Source organism: Myotis brandtii, unplaced genomic scaffold, assembly GCF_000412655.1.
Source record: "Myotis brandtii unplaced genomic scaffold, ASM41265v1 scaffold229, whole genome shotgun sequence".
NCBI classification, from domain to species: Eukaryota; Metazoa; Chordata; class Mammalia; order Chiroptera; family Vespertilionidae; genus Myotis; species Myotis brandtii.
Window position 1 is genome coordinate 1237013 of NW_005358611.1, and position 19433 is coordinate 1256445.

Sequence of the window (19433 nt, forward strand, 5' to 3'; positions counted from 1 at the left end):
GGTATTTTGTGGAAGAGCCACACTCAAGGGGCCAAAGAGCCGCATGTGGCTCACGAGCCGCAGTTTGCCAACCACTGGGCTATGCATGTAAGTATATAAGTTCTTTGGTTTATCTCTCTGGTCCCCCCCCCCAATCTAGTATCACTGTGCCACATGCAAGACTGGTCCAGAGCCTTTTTAAAATTTATTTTCCAACAACAAGTACATAACCACTGCTTCGTTTTAGAATTTTAGCGCCCTCTGTGTGTATTTGCCTTTCCAGTTTTAGCCAGGAGAGCTGGCTGTGGCTGGAATATTGGCACTAAGGGAGACATTAGCCATGTGTTGCTGTTCCTGTAGAAAACCCTATTATCCTAACATATATTAATATATTCTAAATCCGTAAAAGTGAATTCTGAAGAAAATACTTCACTCCACTCCACAGTGTAGATTCTAATGAAGTGGACTTTTGCAAATCAGTCCTATCTCAAGGGATATCTCCATTTTATACTTTCTCAGCTAAAGTCCTTAATTTTATTCAACACACACACAGTGAAGTCAAAAATCACATTTTTTTTTTTTGGTTTCCAAACTTTATTAAAAATCAAAGAATTGAAAAACTTTACATAAAAATATGTCATTTTTAGCTTCCACCTTGTTGTCTACACATTAAAAAAAAACCTGAAACATGATTTCCTTTGTTAAACCTTAGCCCCTGCCCGCAGTGCTGGCCAGGCCAAAGCGTGCGTCACCGTGACGGGGTGAGCATGGCACTGCGCTGTGGGTCGAGCTTTAAGACGGGCACTCAAAATCATGTTGTACTGTCATTTCTTCTTTAATTAAAACAACAACAACAATTGATATTTTTAAAAAATGAGAAACCTTGCCAAATCTACAGGGTCTCTGGTGATGGATTCAATGCTCAGTCTTTCCCGGCTTTGTTGGGATGAAACTGACGGGCATCACTATGTGAGGTCCAGGTGTGCAGGGTGATGGTCTGCCTCGCGTAGGTGTGAAGTGATTGCCACAGCAGTTCAGTCAGCATGCGGCTCACATGGCTACAATAAAAAAAAAGCAGCAAAAGAACATTGTTTTCATGTGAGGCGGACTCCTAGGGTTTTCTGTCCTAACAACTGCCACACCCATCACACAGCCTGTGAACTGTGGCCACCACACGCCATCACACCCCAGCACTTACCATCTTACCCCTGGAAGCTGGTACCTTCTGACCACCTTCCTCCAGCCCCCGCCCTCACCCCGGCCTCTGGTCCCACAAAGATGATCTGTGTCTGTGCGTGGGGGGCGGCGTGTTGTCGTCCCAGAGCCCCTCCACCTGCCAGAGGCAGAAGCATCCGACCTCTGGTGAGTGTGTCTTCGTGCCAGGACCCTGCCCTGTGCACCGAGCAGGGCACCGGCTCGCAGCGTGGCCCGAAGCCTCCGGCGCACCAGGGCAGGCAGGGCGTGTGCTCCCCGGTGCCTATGACGGGCCAACAAAGACATGGGGGGGTGGGCAACTAGGCACCGCCATCCTGCCGCAGAGACACGGGGGCGCTCGGGAGTTGACAGGTGCCGGTTTCAGAGACAGGAGCACTGACGTGTGTTTCAGAGCCACAGCCAACCCCAAGGGCACCCCTGCAACTAGGCACCGCCGTCCTGCCGCAGAGACACGGGAGCGCTCGGGAGTTGACAGGTGCCGGTTTCAGAGACGGGAGCACGGGCGTGTTTCAGAGCCACAGCCAACCCCAAGGGCACCCCTGCTTCCCCTCGGGCATCTGACAGCCGTGTTTGCGTCCCCGCAGCGCGCTCCTCGCCCGGCTCCTCCGCGCAGTAGTTGGTGGGTGTGAGGTGAGCGAGAAGCTGGCCTTGTGTTCCCTTCTCAGTGGTCGGGGTCTTATGTGGCTGTGATCTGATGGATGCCTGCCCTGCAAGCCCGCGCCTCCCCTGAGAGCGATGCCTGTGTGCGCAGGTGCGGGGAGCGGGCTGGGGTGGGCGGCGGGGCCTGGGAGGAGCTGGGGAGGTGTGTAAGGTTAGTCTGCAGAGGAGTGGCTCTGCTGGAGGCTTCCCCTCGGGCATCTGACAGCCGTGTTTGCGTCCCCGCAGCGCGCTCCTCGCCCGGCTCCTCCGCGCAGTAGTTGGTGGGTGTGAGGTGAGCGAGAAGCTGGCCTTGTGTTCCCTTCTCAGTGGTCGGGGTCTTATGTGGCTGTGATCTGATGGATGCCTGCCCTGCAAGCCCGCGCCTCCCCTGAGAGCGATGCCTGTGTGCGCAGGTGCGGGGAGCGGGCTGGGGTGGGCGGCGGGGCCTGGGAGGAGCTGGGGAGGTGTGTAAGGTTAGTCTGCAGAGGAGTGGCTCTGCTGGAGGCCTGGGAGAGTCTGTGGTGTTCATCCTGAGATTTCGGAAGTCCGAGCAAGGGAAAGAGGAGGGAGCTCATCTGTGCTGTTTCTCCTGGAAGAACCTGGATCCATAAGGAAGCAAACCCAGTAGAAACTGAGTTGTAGTCCAAAGGAAAACAAACCTTCTAATTAGTCCTGATGAGAAATGGAATTAATTGTAGGGAAATCGTAAGCTTGCAGTCATTCCACAGCTCTTGGAGAATCTGAATGGACACATTGAACTGAGTTGTAGTCCAAAGGAGAACAAACCTTCGAATTAGTCCTGATGAGAAATGGAATTAACTGTAGGGAAATCGTAAGCTTGCATCATTCCACAGCTCTTGGAGAATCTGAATGGACACATTTCAGAAATGTCGTAAACGGATGCCATAAATGCCCTAAAGGATGAAGGATTGAACAGTTGGCAGATTTTCAGGGGGAACTATTGACTGCGTCGTAAGAATGAATTTCAATCCTTGTTGGAAAGTTTTCATAGATGTTCTTCAAATATTAAGAGCCAAGACACTGTGATCCAGGAGCAGTATGCCAGCATCCTAACCAAGGCCCTCCCCCAAGTCACCTGACTCGTCCTATCGGTTCTATTAGAATAATGTAGTCACCAGTGATCTTATTTTCACAATCATTTCGGGTATCCATGGTGACTCCATATTGTTTGTCACAGGAAATCCATTCACCTGGGCCCACGTCCGAAGCTCACTGCCAAGTGACTCTGCCCTCAGCATCTGTTCTCTGCTGCTGTGACGCTGATTTGATTGCTACGCTTCACCTTCTAAATGTTCTGCTGTCTACATTGTCATGTCTCCCATCTAAACAGACAAGACAGGGAGAGGCACAGGATTTGACTACCTTTACCTGAGTCTATTTTTTTAAGTGTCCTGAACGATAGGTTTTTTTTTGAAATTTCCCATCTTGTATCTGTTTTAGACAATGGGAATTAGAAGTATATTTTCTGCAGGCCTATTGCCGGATGAGAAAAGTCCTGCCAAGAAAGAGAGACAGAGATAGATAGATAGATAGATAGATAGATAGATAGATAGATAGATAGAAAGAAGATAGATAAATAGATAGATATAGTGGGGGAGAGATAGACAGATAGATAGAAGGGGAGGGGGGGTGAAGAGAGAGCGATATGTCCTATTTCTTGTTCTGACTCAAGCAGATGGAGCCAGGTGGCCGGCAGTGGCTCGGCCTGTTGGCAGGCTCACCGGGAGCAGCACATAGACAGAGATAGATAGATAGAAGATAGATAGATAGATAGATAAATAGATAGATATAGTGGGGGAGAGATAGACAGATAGATAGAAGGGGGGGTGAAGAGAGAGCGATATGTCCTATTTCTTGTTCTGACTCAAGCAGATGGAGCCAGGTGGCCGGCAGTGGCTCGGCCTGTTGGCAGGCTCACCGGGAGCAGCACACAGAAGTGGCCTGTGGTTAGAGCCGCAGGAGGAGCCTGCGTGAGAAATCGTTCCCGGGTGCTTCAGTTCTCCTAAAACTGGACACACACATGCACACGTGTGCACACACACACCATCTATATTCTTAGCCTGAAGTGGAGTATATTAAATATGAGGAGCCAAGATACATAGCTCTTATTTTAATTTTAAAGGTAAAATAAGATTATCTAGGTCAGTGGCTGGCAAACTGCGGCCCCTTGAGTGTGGCTCTTCCACAAAATGCCACGTGCGCACGTACAGTGCGATTGAAACTTCGTGGCCACACTCAAGGGGCCAAAGAGCCACATGTGGCTCGCGAGCTGCAGTTTGCCGACCACTGATCTAGGTTGTGTGTGTGTGGTTTTTGTTTGTCTTTTTTTTTTAAGGATGAAGGAATTGAACAATTGGAAAATTTTTATGGGAAGTTATTCCTGTCTTTCTTGCAAGTGTTGTGATTTGAATCATCTCAGTACGTGTCCCCTTTAGTTGAAAATCCATGTAAACACAGTATTCGAGCCTGGGCCACCCTGAGGCATGGGGACCGTTTAACCAGGGGTCCACCCGGACGCTGACGGGGATCTATCTAATCATCTCCGCGAAGTCCTGGCTGCGTCGCGGGACAGCCGCTCACTCAGAAGGAGTAACTTTCCTCCTCTATTTGCTTCTCTACAAGATCGTTTCTTTATGTAGCACTTTGTCCCAAAGAGATTCAGGCTATCTTGGCAATTTGTGTTTGTAGAGTGATTTTTATTCATCCGTAAACATCATCTTAGAGCTTCTCCTCCTGAGATCATTTTAAAAGAAACTTTGACATTTGATGGAGAGAGCAAATCAAATACAATAATTTTCTTAGACATAACAGGAAAGTATTTGGCTTCTCATGTTAAGGATTTTCTAGTCTCTGCTTTTTATTCAAATGATTGTTGTGATTTAATATTAATCGAAACAAATGCCTCACTGGCCCACAATCCTACTTTTAAAATGTAGCGTTAGTACGCTTAGGGCAGCGGTTCTCAACCTGTGTGTCGCGACCCCTTTGGCAGTTGAACGACCCTTTCACAGGGGTCGCCTAAGACCATCCTGCATATCAGATATTTACATGACGATTCATCACAGTAGCAACATTACAGTTATGAAGTAGCCACGAAAATAATTTTATGGTTGGGTCACAACATGAGGAACTGTATTTAAAGGGCCAGAAGGTTGAGAACCTCTGACTTAGAGCGAGGTTAGAATTTCCCCAAGGGCTTACTCCGGGCGGCGTCCCCGAGTCCACCGGGGTGGGTGCCCGCCTGGCGCCTTACAGCGTGGGGCCATGGAGGAAGCAGCCGGTGGGCTGGGAGAGATGCTTATTTCCAGCCGGCAGTTTACACACATCGCCGCCGTAGCCACCATCACCCTTCCCACGAGGACTGGGGTTACTGTTTCATTTTTGAAACATATGATTTGCCCTTAGAATGTGGGTTGATAAACGCCACTTTCTATCTGTCTCAGCTTTAGAACCGAGTTGCCCAATAGTGTAGCCACTAGTCACACTTAGCCATTTAAATATAAATGTAAATTAGTTCATTGCGTAAAATTTAAAATCCATCGCTGTGGACAGGAGCCACCAGGGGCTGGTGGTGCCGCGTTGGATGGTGCAGACGTGCGGCGTTTGCGTTCTCTCTGGAAGTTCTGGAAGGCACAGCTTCAGCGTGATCACTTTGTTGAGGGCAGAGATGGACCGATCGTGGGCCGTGGATGGGGGGCGGGGGGTGCAGCACCCCTGGCTGAGTGGGCTCCGCAGACCGACCCCAGCCCTTCCCGAGGCACTTGGGACATTCACTGCATCCCTCACAGACCTCATTGTTCCTTCACAATGAAATTATCATCTGCCTCCAAGGTAGTTCTAAAGGGTGAATGAGATAATCCATTCTTAAAACTAAAACACAGGAAGAGCTCTTTGGACGGAGCTGTTGTTAGTACACTTAGCTTGAAAACTTAGCTTAGTGTTTGTTGAAAGAATGGTCAGATGGTGCACTTCCCAATCCAGGAGCAACCCACAGAATTCTCCGATTTTATATTGTTTTTCTCTTTTTTACTCTAAAAAATGTTCAACAAACCTAAGTAATTGGGAAATAAAAATAATATTACTTATAATATTTAGAATATTTAATTTATTTCAAATTTATAATTCCATAAAAGAAAAATATAAAAATACCAGAGTAGAATAAAAAACAAATGTCATCTAGGTTTTACCATCAGACATTAATTTATAAATTGTTTTACTTTATAAACTTTTAAAAATATAGTTCATGTATGCTCTATGCACAATTTCACATTTTTTCACTGAACAGTCTATTAATAGAATTTTCTATATTATTTGGAACAATCCTATTTATGGCTTGAAACATACTCTTTTTATTACAAATGCCAGGCACAATTCTAGGCACCTTACAAATATCCTGCCACTGAATGAGGGCACAGGATTCCCGAAATGAACTGTGGAGTATTCATTTAACCATTTTCTAAGTTTAGACGTTCAGAGAAGAGTGTTAGCTTTGAAGGAGGACTTCTAATCTATAAACATGTAAAGGTCGGTATCCAGCGGACTCCTTTCTGGTTTGTTAGTTCAAATCCTGCAGGAGAGCCCTTGCCTCGGTAAACAAAGAAAATAAAAAGCTGCAGCCGGAGGCTAAGGGACTGCGGCCTCACACTGCAGAGTGGTGAGATCCTGAAACTGGGACCGACTTCAGCAAGAGTGAAAGGATCAAATTCTCACTAAACTCAAAACCACCTACACACATATAGATAAACATCCCACATGTGAAATATCCCGATTCCACTCATATTCCAGCAACACTACTCAGCACGGCGAATGTTCATGCTCATTAAGCGACTGCTGTTCAGAGTGACATTTGCAAGCACCTGTTTAGCGTATTTGTTCTGTTGAAAATGTAAAAGCAGCTCTTGGAGGCAGAGCCGCCGGAGCCGGAGCCGTCCATATGCCCGTGTGCGGCCCGTATGGCGCCTAAATCCCCAAGCGCGGAGCTCCCCTCGCCGAGAAGGACTTGGCATTAACTCCCCGGGGCCCCCGGGTCTAGTGATTCTGGCTCTCGCTCCGCACCGCACGGGCGTGTCCCTAACACACGACAGGGAGGTACCTGATTGCCTGTTGCGGGAATGACCCTCAGAATCAATCCCCATCTTTCTCTTACGACCATACAGTCACTACGCTGACCACTTCCCGTGTTACTGCTGACATGAAAGTATGTGGCTAACAGGGAACCGCCTTCCCAGGGCTGCTTTTAAGCAGGTAGCGCAGCACCTTCCCTGCCCCCTCCCCCCCGGAATTAACCGGAAGGCTGGAGTCAGTATTTTTAGACTCTCACTGCCCCTGGTGCTTTGGGGTGGCTACCAGCACGTGTGCGGCACTAGCAAGCAGGCACGACACACGGGAAGGCCGAGGAGAAACACGGGGTAATGTCTGCAGGTTTTCCCTGTAGCTTTTCTAAAGATACCGTTTTCTTATCTTTCCTAATTATTGCAAATAACACTGAGACCTTCCCCTGCCCAGTGGTTTTAGCGTTCCGCTGATGTATAAGCATAGAACGGACCAGCCACGGGAATGCCGCCCGCACGGGTGAGGTGCTGCTGCTCCGCCCGCGTGCCTGTCACCCTGAGTTCTCCCTGTGGCTTGAGGCCTAACAGGTGCGCAAGGCGCCGGCTGCAGGAGGAGCGGGCGGGCGGCCTACAGGGCATCCCGAGGGGCACTCACTGCCCGAGAATCTCTCCCCCAAAGTGGCCCACAGGGCGTCCCGGGTGCACACAGAGCACCCGCCAGGGTGTGAAATGTCACGGCCAAATCCAAGGACGTGGAAATCCACGGGGGGTGGGAAAGGCCGTGGGCCTCCAGTTCTCCGCCATCCTGATCACTGGAATGTGAGGGACAAGCGTGACGCCGGAAATGTCTGCGTTAAGGGAAGGCAACATGCCATCCTTTCTACAGCTAAAATTCTTCCATAAAAAACCACCGACATTCGCAGGGACTTGACTCACATGCAGAAGCACAGAGTCGTTCACAGCAATAACACTTGTGCAATCTGCTAATTGCTTTTAAAATAACAAAGGGCACGGCTGCTGTGTGCGTTTTACCCCAATTAGAAGAAAAAGGGCAAAGGGGTGTGAAATGCATCCCCTAAGTGCCTCACTGTTTTTGATTTTTCTGAAGGCGGATTCATTAGACGCTGGGTCTGCTGTGACCTGGTTACGTCATCACCCGTAGTCAGGAGCTTTTTAAAAAAAATGACACCCTAACCCAGTGGTTCTCAACCTTCTGGCCCTTTAAATACAGTTCCTCATGTTGTGACCCAACCATAACATTATTTTCGTGGCTACTTCATAACTGTAATGTTGCTACTGTTATGAATCGTCATGTAAATATCTGATATGCAGGATGGTCTTAGGCGACCCCTGTGAAAGGGTCGTTCGACCGCCAAAGGGGTCGCGACCCACAGGTTGAGAACCGCTGCCCTAACCCAATGTTACAAGCGATAAGCATGGAACCAACAAGCTGGTGAGTGCCGGCCATGGAAAGGCCTCTGATCCCCGGGAGTCCTGGTGCTGTTTAAGGCGGAGACGCTTTCCGCTTCCCGTGCCTGGGAGCCGTAGGGGGACCGGCCCTCTTTCTAAGCACCGCATTTAGAATGCTCCAGGTAGCCCAGTGGTTGGTTTGGGGAGGGGGTGTTTTGGTTTGTTCTTTCCTTTTCCCTTTCTGTCTTGGGGGATGTCCTTCCCTGAGGGGCAAGGACGTTGGCAAGGACTCCTGGTTCTCGAGGGGGCAGTCAGCGCCGGAGGCTGCTCTCGCTCTGATGCACGGGAAACACCGTCCCTGCAGGAGGAGGGCTTGGGTCATTTCTATGCACCGAGTGCGCAGATGAGGCCGATAGGTATCCATTTGAAACGTGAGGAATTGGCCGCACACCATGCAATACTAGTAGCTGTGCACTCGTTACAAGTAAGTACGTAAGAATTTCCAAAAAGTTACGTCTGGCCTAGAAAACCCGCCGTTCGCGATGCTCGCTTCCTATAAAGAAATGGAAGCGTTTCTGATACGCACTTTAACGGAGGAGGGCTTGGGCCGTTTCTATGCACCGAGTGCGCAGATGAGGCCGATATGTATCCACTTGAAACGTGAGGAGTTGGCCACACACCCTGCAATACTAGTAGCTGTGCACTCGTTACGAGTAAGTACGTAAGAATTTCCAAAAAGTTAAGTCTGGCCTAGAAAACCTGCTGGACCTGGCTCAGTGACGATTACACTTTGGAACGCTCGAGTTGTCTGCGATGCTCACTTACTATAAAGAAATGGAAGCGTTTCTGATACGCACTTTAAGGTGACCCTGAGCCCTGGAGCCGCAGCCTCCACAGCCCCTGTTGTTCCTCATGATTAGGTGCATCTTCCAGCAGAGACAGGCAATGCCGAGTGTATTTTTTGCCCAAGATTTGAAACAAAAGGTGCCGCAAACCTGCCAATTTCGGTTGCCTGTGTTAAACCATCACGTGACATACAGCGTGGGGCAAAAGCAGGTGTCCAGCTGTGAGTGCACGGCACACAGACTCTGTTTTTGCATTATTATTTATTAATTATGAGGTTATTTTCCATATCAACAACTGTAATCCTACTTTTGCCCTACCCTGTATATCAGTGATGGCAAACCTATGACATGCGTGTCAGAGGTGACACGCGAACTCATTTTTTTGGTTGATTTTTCTTTGTTAAATGGCATTAAAATATATGAAATAAATATCAAAAATATAAGTCTTTCTTTTACTATGGTTGCAAATATCCAAAAATTTCTATATGTGACACGGCACCAGAGTTAAGTTAGGGTTTTTCAAAATGCTGGCACGTCGAGCTCAAAAGGTTCGCCATCACTGCTGTATATTATACCCTCTATGTAATGTTACATATATTTTCCTGTGAAATGAAACCTAGTAAGATAAAATACTACTCCCCTACAGAAAAAAATAAACCATGATTTTTATTTTATGTTTTAGATAATTAAGAGGAAAATAAGAAATCTATCTTTTAAAAAAATCTGTGTTGGTATTGTTCTGAGAAAGACACATTTAAAACGGCATTGTACGTCGTTGATTTTCAGAAATCGCTAGGACCGGTTTTCCTTCCATATTTGCTGGGTTGTTTTTTTTTTTTTAAAGCATTTTCTTTATATGTTGATGTGTTTTTCAAGTTCTAAAGATTTAGCACCTATTTTTATTACCAAAAAAACATTTTTTTTTGTCACCAGAACTACATTATATTTAAAATCAAGGACAAAATAAATGACCAGGAATGCTAAAGCTAATCTCATTTTAAAATATATAGTGAGCCGGGCCAGTGTGGCTCAGGGGCTGAGCGTGGACCTAGGAACCAGGAGGTCAGCACTCGATTCCCAGTCAGGGCGCAGGCCCGGGTTGCGGGCGCGATCCCTAGTGTGAGGCGTGCAGGAGTCAGCTGATCAGGGAATCTCTCTCATCACTGATCTCTCTCTCCCTCTCCCTTCCTCTCTGAAATCAATGAAACTATATTTTTAAAAAATATATAGAGGACAAGTAGCAGGTGAGCCGGGGAATGCGTTAGCCCAGGAGGCTCGGTGCATGCTGGGACGGGGAGCAGGTGACCTGCTGTTTGCAAGGACCCAGTGATTTCCCAGCATTGAAATGATAGCTTTCATTAAGCAGCGGTTTAGACAGCCCTGCAGGGTGCCCCTCAGTCGGACAGGTAAACGCGACCTTTCCCTTCCGAGGGGCGGTGGGACTCGTGGCGGCCGAGCTGAGGCAAAGCGCGTGTGTGCAGGTCACTCGCCGGGAAATGGAGGTGCGGCCCTGGAAGGAGGTGGCGCCCAGAGCGGGCGTCAGAAAAGCAGCTGATTAAAGCCGATGTCAGGGCGGTCACTTGTGGGCCAGCCCGGGGGGAGCAGGCATTGGGCCCCCCTTTGTGCGGGCGATTTCATTCCCTCTCCGATGCAAACAAACAATAAGGCAGCTCGAGAGCTCCCAGGGAGGCGGGGAAAGCTGAATGAGGTTTTCCTCCGACTGAGAACGGATTATCCCATCTTTGCACTAAAAGAAATGAAGTTGGAAGGCAATAAGCTGTCTCCCTTGGCGATCTCAGCCGCTCTGCAGCCGCATCTCCGGTGAATTGGCGACCCTGGGCCGGGCTGCTTCCCTGGAAGCCGGAGCTGAAACTGTGGCGCCTCCATGCCTTGAGGGGAGCTCTGTGCCTCTCGGGAAGAGCTGTGCCTCACGGGGAGCACTGTGCAGCCTCCGAGGCCGCTGTCCATGGTGTCTGTGCCTCGGACGCTGGCACTCCAGACACTGTGTCCACTGCCCTCGGAGCCCAGGTGGGCAGCTGAGCAGGAAAGGGCAGCAACGCGGTGGGTTCGCATTCACTCCTTCATCGACTGTTTCACCCGCAAACATGCAGGCCCTGTGCCCAGCCAGTGTGGCGCAGTGGTTGCGTCAGCCAGTGCACCAAGAGGCCCCTGGTTCGATCCCGGTCAGGGCACATGCCCAGGTTGCAGGCTCCATCATCAGTAAGGGGCGTGCATGATTCTCTCTCATCACTGATGTTCCTAACTCTCTCCCTCTCCCTTCCTCTCTGAAATCAATAAAAATATATTTTTGAAAAATGTAGACCCTTGGAGCGCAGGCGTGTCCATGTGTCTCACCCACTGCTGCTTGCCCCTCCCCCCCCCCCCCCCGGCGTGGGACCCCCACGGCCTGCACGGTTGGAACCCCTGAAGGAAAAGAGCTGGGCGCAGCAGCCAGGCCACGCCCGACTCCGGTGGTGGCAGATTGGAAGCTCATCAATGAATCACGTGTATCTTTTTAAAATGTCTAGTCTTCTTCTCTGAAAAGGCCTGCATGAGCTTATGGGGCTGGGAGTGCTCTTTGGTGAAGCCATTTCGGGGATGCCTCCGCAGGAGAACACGGGCTCTTGCCTGGGTTCCGGGGCCACGTCTTTTTGGCAGGCTCCCTCCAGCCCTGCAGCAGAAGGCCCTCGGGGGCAGGTGCGAGGCCTTGGCTGCCACTTTGGACGGGAGGAGAGGAAGTTCTGGTGAACAGACAGGACGAGGCCCGTCATCCTGCCGCAAGCAAGCGTCTTCCTCCTGCAGAGCTCGGCACCGGAGGGCAGAGGCTGGTCCTAACGCAGCGGCGTCTCAGCCAGGACCCAGCGGCCGAGTGAGTCCTCCATGGAGGACGTGGTCAGTGAGACATCAAATATTTTGAACCAAAATGTAGATAAAGGTCACCTGAGTGTCCAATTTTAAAAATAAGTATGTAAACTAGCATTTTCGAAAATCATATGTCATTTTAAGTGTATCGCCCTGGTAACCATCTATACTAAAAAATTCCTATGTGATCGTCACGCCCTCACACCGTAACCATCACCAGGAGGCTGCATGCACAGCAGTTGCCTGCGGGTGGGCAGGGACTTGACACTGAGTGTGCGGCGTGGAGATGGACCCGGCGGCTTTGTGCAGCAATGCCGGGGGTCCCAGCAGCTCCCCACGGAGCCTCGAGGGTGGGTCCTGGTGGCTCCATGCGCTGGGGCAGGACCCCCGGCTCTGGCCTACCTCTTTGGGGCAATCCACCAAGGAGCCCTGGATGGGTGGGCGGGGCCTACCTCTTAGGGGAGATCAACTGCGGGGCTCCCGTACTGTGAGAGGGCACAGGCCAGGCTAGGGAACCGTCCCTCCCCCAAGTGCACGAATTTCGTGCACCGGGCCTCTAGTTGATATAAAAGTATTTCTTAAACAATACGTTCAGAGATAATCAGAAAAAAAGCAAAAAATTTGACTCTAAGAGTCGCATTTAAAAAAAGGTAAGCAATGTCAGTGACAGACTTACTCGATCTTGCGTAGTGCTTTTCCGTGGTCACTAGGAGATCCTCCAAGTGCATAAATCCGCACAGCTGCTGGCAAGGAAACGTCGTTGGCATTTTGACCACAAGCGCACACTCATCTTTAAGTGCCTGTCGACGGACACGCACCACGTGCCTGAAAGGCATTTGCAGATAAATTTTAGAAACATCACGCTTTAATTTTTTCACTTTGTGAGTTTTTTCTAGTTTCATTAAAATCTCCATTTTTTAAATTTTATAAATTTCCACAAGGAAGCTGCTGGTCCCTTTTATTTTTCCCAACAAGAAAACAAAACCCTTTCAGGGCGTCTCTGAGCCGGAGCGGGCTCCCCGAACCCTGCGGTGGAGTGGACGACAGCCTGCTCCCTCCACGGTGGAAAGGGTCCAAGAGGTGGACTGCCCTTTCCTCCCAGGCTGCTGTCCACTAGCGCAGCCACTTACACTCTCCTCGCGCCCGCCGCACGCTCCGTGCATTAACCAAAAGGGCAGGCACCCCTCACTCAGGCAGCGGCTCAAAGGGCCGCAGGAGGACGCCAGGGACCAGGGGCAGGAAGGGGGTGCCGCCCGGTGCTGCGAGGATTTAAAACGGCTTTGAACGATGATCTGTGCGGATTTATGTGTTTGCTTATGAGAGCCCGGTAACCAGCCCGCGGCGGGGAAATGGCGCTGTTCCTCCGATGTGTTCCCTGTCCTTTTCCGAGTCGGGAGTCGAGTCGGCCTAAATCATCACAAATGCCGAGCGCTCTCATCAGGAGAGGGGCGTCCTTCCCAGCGGGGACACGTCAGTCACTGCATTTGCATCTCTCGATCAGAAAGGTTATGTAGAAGGAGGCTGCATCCCTAGGATTCCCCCAACCAGGCCAGTGCCTGGAGATCATTATCACAGGCAACAATAGCTGCTTTGAATCCAAACGCTGAAACAGTGTTGCTTCTGGGAAAGGGCTGCTTGTAAACAGCAGGCGCCTAGTGTTTGTGGTCCTGTGTCCTGCCTGGGCCTCTAGGTTGGTGATAAACACAAACAAACCTGAACTGCAGCCGCCCAGGAGGAGCCCAGGGGAACCCGCACCGGCTGCAGAGGGGGGAGGCCTCCGACATCCTGACCTGCAGCGGGAGCGCAGGTCCCCGAGGCTGCGAGGGGTCACACGCAGCTGTCCTGGCGCGTCCCCTGCTGCGGCCTCGCGGGCCTCCCTGGAAAGGCGGGGGGTCCTCCTAGGGCCAGGCCTGTGGGCCTCGCCGGCAGCCGCGGGGCCAGGCGCGCTGGGATGCATGTGCTGTGAACACATAAACATCGGCCCTCTCCACGGCCGTCTCCCCTTCCTCTCTGTCTCGCACATCAATAAAATGTTAATAATAGAAGGAAATGCAAAATCCTTGTTTGAGGGACTCGTGGATGCCCTGATGGTACGTCCTCACACTCCAGGAGATTCCAGTAGCTCCCACTCTCAGCTGCTGTTGCTGCGCCCAGGGGGTGCCGGTCGGTGCCGCCCTGACAGTGTGTGTCCACGTTGCTCTGTGGGGGCTGCTGGCCTCTGTTCCCACTGCCCTGCTGAGCACCCCGCTGGGCAGTGGCTCCTCCCCATCTGCACGGAGAGCCCCGGGCACCGGCTCAGAGATGCCGCAGCCCCGAGAGAAAGCGAGCTGCTGTGGGATCGTAGTCTTTATCGGCGCCACCTGCTTAGACTCGGAATCCTTCTCGGAGGGCACATACCCCGGAGCCCGAGGAGAGGGGGACTCGGCCCTGCCCCCCGGCGACCTCCGTGACCACCGCAGCCCCTGCGTTTCAAATGCATTTTCAGTTCACTTTCAGGGCTACCCCTCCCTCCGTGTTTCCACTGCGGCAAGCACCTCTTCACCAATGGCCTCAGGGGGATGCAAAGGGTCTTATGTCTTCATTTTTAAAAGTTTGGGTTTTTTTTAATTCCTTGAGGACATTCTTGCAAGGACTGTGGCACACAGGCCTCATGCAGGGGGAGGGTTAGGAGAAGAGCTGGTTAGATGTGTGAGCTGGAAACATCACAGAGCAGGGGCTCAGTAGGCAGGGGTGCGGTGAGCAGGGGTGGTGAGCAGGGGCACAGCCAGCAGAGGGGCAGTGAGCAGGGGCGCGGTGAGCAGGGGTGCGATGAGCAGGGCGCGGTGAGCAGGGGCTGTGGGAGGAGGGAGGTGAATTGTGGCTGCTGGGTACCTCCGCCCTGACCCTCGCCGCCCCCGCGCCGGGAGTAAATCGCAGCCTCGCGCTGTCTCTGCCTTTCCTGGGCGGGTTATTAAGCTGCCGGTGTCCTCGCACAGGGCACTGTCCTTCTGCAGATGCCACGCGTGCTGTTCCCCTGATGTGCGCTTTCCCGTTTCCGCGCGAGGATCTGAGCACTCGCTCTGCGTTTCCATGGCGACGGCCCAGGATGCCGGGCTGGGCGCTGGGATAACACTCCTCCTGCGAGGTCACCAGAGAGTCACCTTCACAGCTCCGGCTCCGGGCGGGGCACCAGTCCTGACACCCAGATAGTGGGGGCGGGGGTTAAATCGTTACAAATCATAGAGCACAGGCTGCACTCGGGGGTGTGTTGAGTTCTGGGGACGAGCAGGGACTGAGCCGTGGCTGCTCTTCGGGATGTGAAAACCCGGGAGATGTCTGCAGGAGGAGGCAGCGCCAGCCTCTGGGCAGTGTAAGGCCTGTCTGCCTTCCTCCCCAGCCCAGGTTCCTGCAGGTGTGTGTGGGGGGGGGGGCGCCGCCTGCCGCTGCCCCCTCCTTCCTGGGGTCACGGGGCTCCTCACCCCAATAGACACTCGTCCCAGGCGGCAGCTGTGTGGGACCCCACCTCTTCTAGTCTTACCTCAGCGGGGGGCAGAAAAGGAGCTGCTACTTAGAAATACACATAATTTACTCAGATCTAAGCTGCCACTGGCATCTCAGAAGGGAAATGCCACCAGTTATAACTGCAAGGTGCCATCCCCCGGTGCCACGTCCTGCTATGAGAGGCGTGAAAATGCGGGGAAAGGTGCTGCTTAGAATGAAGGAAACACTGTCATTGTTGGATTAAACCTTTGAATGCTCACCAATTAAAATTAGCCTCATAGGAACCATAGTAGCAGGGATAATAAGCCATGGGTCTAGCAGAACAAAATGTGCAGTGTAATCCATTTATGCTTGTGTGTTTGAGGTATTTGATTTACATAAACAATTGGCAGAGCCACCATTGATGGCCAGCCCACTTTGCTGACGGCTACGTTCTTAAGATCAGTCTTAGGATACTCTGCGGTATTGGGTGCTACCACAGTTTCGAGTCGTTTCTAAGGCCTCAGTCTAAAGGTGGGGTTCCCCCAGGGCTGGGTCCTAGGTCCCCTTCCCCCCAATCTTCTCTACCCACACTCCCTCCGGGGGAGTCTCATCCGCTCGTAACTGATTAAGTATCACCAGAGACTCGACTTCTCCTCTGAACCCCACAATCAGCCCTCTGCCTGCCTCCCTGCCTTCCCCCGGGGTTCTGCTGGGCAACCTCACTTCCTGCGTCCAAGCACAAGTGCTCCATCTTTCTTCTGCCTCAGGCCTCATCACCTGCACACGGGGTCACCCAGACTCTTCTTTCTCATGTCTCATTAAGACATGCTCCCCATCAGCAAATCCTGCGCCCACTCCCTTCACGGCTTCCCAGAACCTGACCCGGCCCCACCCCAGCCAAGCTGCCCCGACTCGTGCCTGGTTATGCAGCAGCCTGACCCCGCTCTCCCTTCCCTCTTTGCGGCTATTCCAACCCCGCCAGAGAGACCAACTCAGAACCTAAGTCAGATCCTGTCCCTCCTCTGCTCAAACCCCGTGAATGGCTTCTCACCCGCTAGTCAAACAGCTGCAGCGCCCACGGGACCTGCCCTGCGAAGTCCCTGCCGTCCTCCAAGCCCTTCTCGCCGGCAGCCAGGCCGCGCCTGGAGGCCTCCCGAGTCCTCCTCCCCGGGACTTGAGCCCCTGCCCCTCTGTCTGGAACCCTCTCCCTGCTCCCGGAGGCTCGTGCTCCGACCCTCTTTAGGGGCTCCCAGCCCCTTCCTCACAGCGGCCTTCCCTGAGGACTGTGGGGTCCCCCCCCGCCCCCCGCTGCCACACTCCTCACCCAGGGACTTGGTTCTACCTGCCGGTGTCCTGGCGTCTCCATCACGCTTTCTGTCGTGCCTTCTCCGGTGGACGTGCCAGGAGGCAGAGGCTGTCTTGCCTTCATTCACACTCTTGTCACTGGTGCCTCCAAGGCCAGCCGCGTGGACAGTGAGTTATATATACTTCCAGGGAGTGAGTGATGGTCGCATTCTATGGTGGTTCTGTGTGATTCATCAGTTCCGTTAGCAGATACTTACGAAGGGTCTAATCAGTAGGGATCTCCATCCTTGAAGTAAGGTGTGTCCCGTTGACATTGGGAGGTTATGCCGACGGGGAGGAAATCCAGTGGAATACTTCCCAGTGTTTTTAATTTTGGGTGATTCTGGAATCAGCCAAATGCTCGAGAGTGCTTGTGAAATACATTGCTTGTGGGTTAGCACAGGAAAGACCTTGTCTAAGTTTAGGATTTTAAGTTGAGAATGTGCTATGATGTCTCTGAGATTAATATTCGCATTCCATGGCATAGATAAGTAAAATGTTTGTTATACCTAATTACTGAGAAACACATCTGTACATTAGTTACAGTGATTGCGATTTTGTTTAGATCAGCGGTTCTCAACCTGTGGGTCGCGACCCCTTTGGGGGTCGAACGACCCTTTCACAGGGGTCGCCTAAGACCATCGGAAAACACATCTATAATTACATATTGTTTTTGTGATGAATCACTATGCTTTAATTATGTTCAATTTGTAACAATGAAATTGGGGGTCACCACCACATGAGGAACTGTATGAAAGGGTCGCGGCGTTAGGAAGGTTGAGAACCGCTGGTTTAGATGTTTACAGGAGCTGAAGAGTTGTTTATCGTCTGGCATCAGCGTTTTTAAAGCGGGCATGTGGCTAATTAACGGCGTGCCGGGGTTTTCTCCTGTGAGAACTGTCACGCGGCATATGCAGCTGGCACATGAGTCACTGCCGGCCTCTCCTTGTCTGATGTCAGGACCCAGCCCTGCAGCCCAGACACTGGGGTTGTTGACAGTTACTCACATGACCTGCTGGTTGAGTCATTTCTCAGTGTGGTGGGTTGGTGCTGAATTCAGCTTGGAGTAGCATACCCATGGCTGCTCAAACAAAGGACCACACAAGCGAACTGAGCACCTTAAAGCTTATGAGATTTCACTGGATAAAACCCAAAATTCAACCCAATAACTCTGGGGGTCTCATTGGCTTTATTCATGAATCGAGCATCATGCACCCAGCAACTACAAGGGCCCTGTGTGTGTGGCGGGCGGGGGGGGGGGGGGGGGGGGGGGGGGGGGGTGGGGGGGGAGTATGGGTGTACAGGTGGAAGGCTTTTATAGGAAGAAGGGTGGGGCAAGGAAGCTATTAGCAAAAGCAAGGAAAGGATGGATACATTTTAATCAATGTCAGCGTATATAATAGCAAAGATTTATTCCCAACAAAATGAGCAAGATTTACAGCTATGAAATGCATGGGAAACTTAGGCTAATGAATTAGGTCAAAATAAATGAACAAAACGCACACCAAAGCATGGGAATTCCAGCGGTAATTTGTGTTACACGAATTCTCACACTCACACAGGAACTAGTGGTGCGCACGGCGTCCGCGGGAAAGGCGCTCTCCGATGAAGGCCAACACGGTGCTCAGCATCACTGGCTTGCCGGCCTGGTTAGGAAGTCAATCCTCCGCTTTTCCTCTGATTATTGGTGTCATGTGAACTTTGAGAAATGAAGAAAAGTTTAGTTTAGTTATTATACCAGGAATTATTCACCGTCTGCAACCTGGGTTTAGCTAACAGTTAACATTTTGGGGTCGTAATCTATTTCCATTTTGCTGCCCGGAATGAAATGCAAAGCACACTGCTCATCCAGTCACTTACGTAGTGGACACCTCGTTAATGAGTGTGTTTTCCATGCCTGCGTTTTCCAAGATGCGGGGCTGCAGGGGGAGGGCAGCGGCCGCTGACCCGAGGAGCCATTGCTGGCTGCCCCGACCCCACTAAGGACTCCTCTGACATCGGCGCCAAGGAAGGTTCCGGAATCAGAGAGGAAAACAAACTCTGCAGCAAGCAGTGGAGAACGTGCTGCAACGGGGACGGCCTGTGGGAAGGAGGAGGGAGGAGGAGGGTGACATGACCACGCAGGCTGGCGAGGCGACAGGTGAAGTCGGGGCCCAGCGTGCAGCCCGCAGGTCGGGGTGACCGGTGGTAACTCAGAGCAGAAAGCGGGGCTGCCGTGTGGGGCGGGGCCTGGTGGCCGGGCGGAGAACGGGGGAGTTGGTCCCACGGTGGGGACTCCGGGTTCTGCCCGTGGGGGTGATGGGCCTGTGAGGCTGCGTCACCGCAGGTCGCTCTGTGGGGGGCGGGGCGCTTGCAGAAGCTCTAGCAGAAAGCTCCCAGGCCCCTCTGCAGCCCCGAGGACAAGCGTTTTGGTGCTGCCATTTCTCCATGGTCCAGACCTTCCCTGTTGTGTTGATCGTGTGGGACAGACCTTTCGGGACGCGTGACAGGAACTGCCAAGGGGTCCTCACTGTCGTCTTTCCCCCTGAAAGGTGGCTGCGAGCTGATCCTGAACGCCCCGCTCTGCCCCGCGGAAGCCACGAGCGGCCCGCACCCAGGGCTGCGG

At 51.9% G+C, this 19433-nt stretch overlaps 1 protein-coding gene and 1 long non-coding RNA gene across 4 annotated transcripts in view; one reads left to right on the forward strand and one right to left on the reverse strand.

Moving 5' to 3' along the window:
* PARK2 (parkin RBR E3 ubiquitin protein ligase) overlaps window positions 1-19433 on the forward strand; it is a 445454-nt gene that overhangs the window by 298797 nt on the left and 127224 nt on the right. The window lies entirely within an intron of this gene.
* Window positions 17621-19433, reverse strand: part of LOC102255076 — a 4929-nt gene continuing 3116 nt past the window's right edge. For 2 of the 3 annotated variants that reach the window (XR_313581.2, XR_001362147.1), the window contains 2 exons: window positions 18689-18908; window positions 18119-18527 (listed from right to left, as the gene is read on the reverse strand). This is a non-coding gene — a long non-coding RNA (uncharacterized LOC102255076). Of the gene's footprint in view, window positions 17910-18118; window positions 18528-18688; window positions 18909-19433 lie in introns of those variants that run through there. The other variant, XR_313582.2, reaches the window with a different exon arrangement.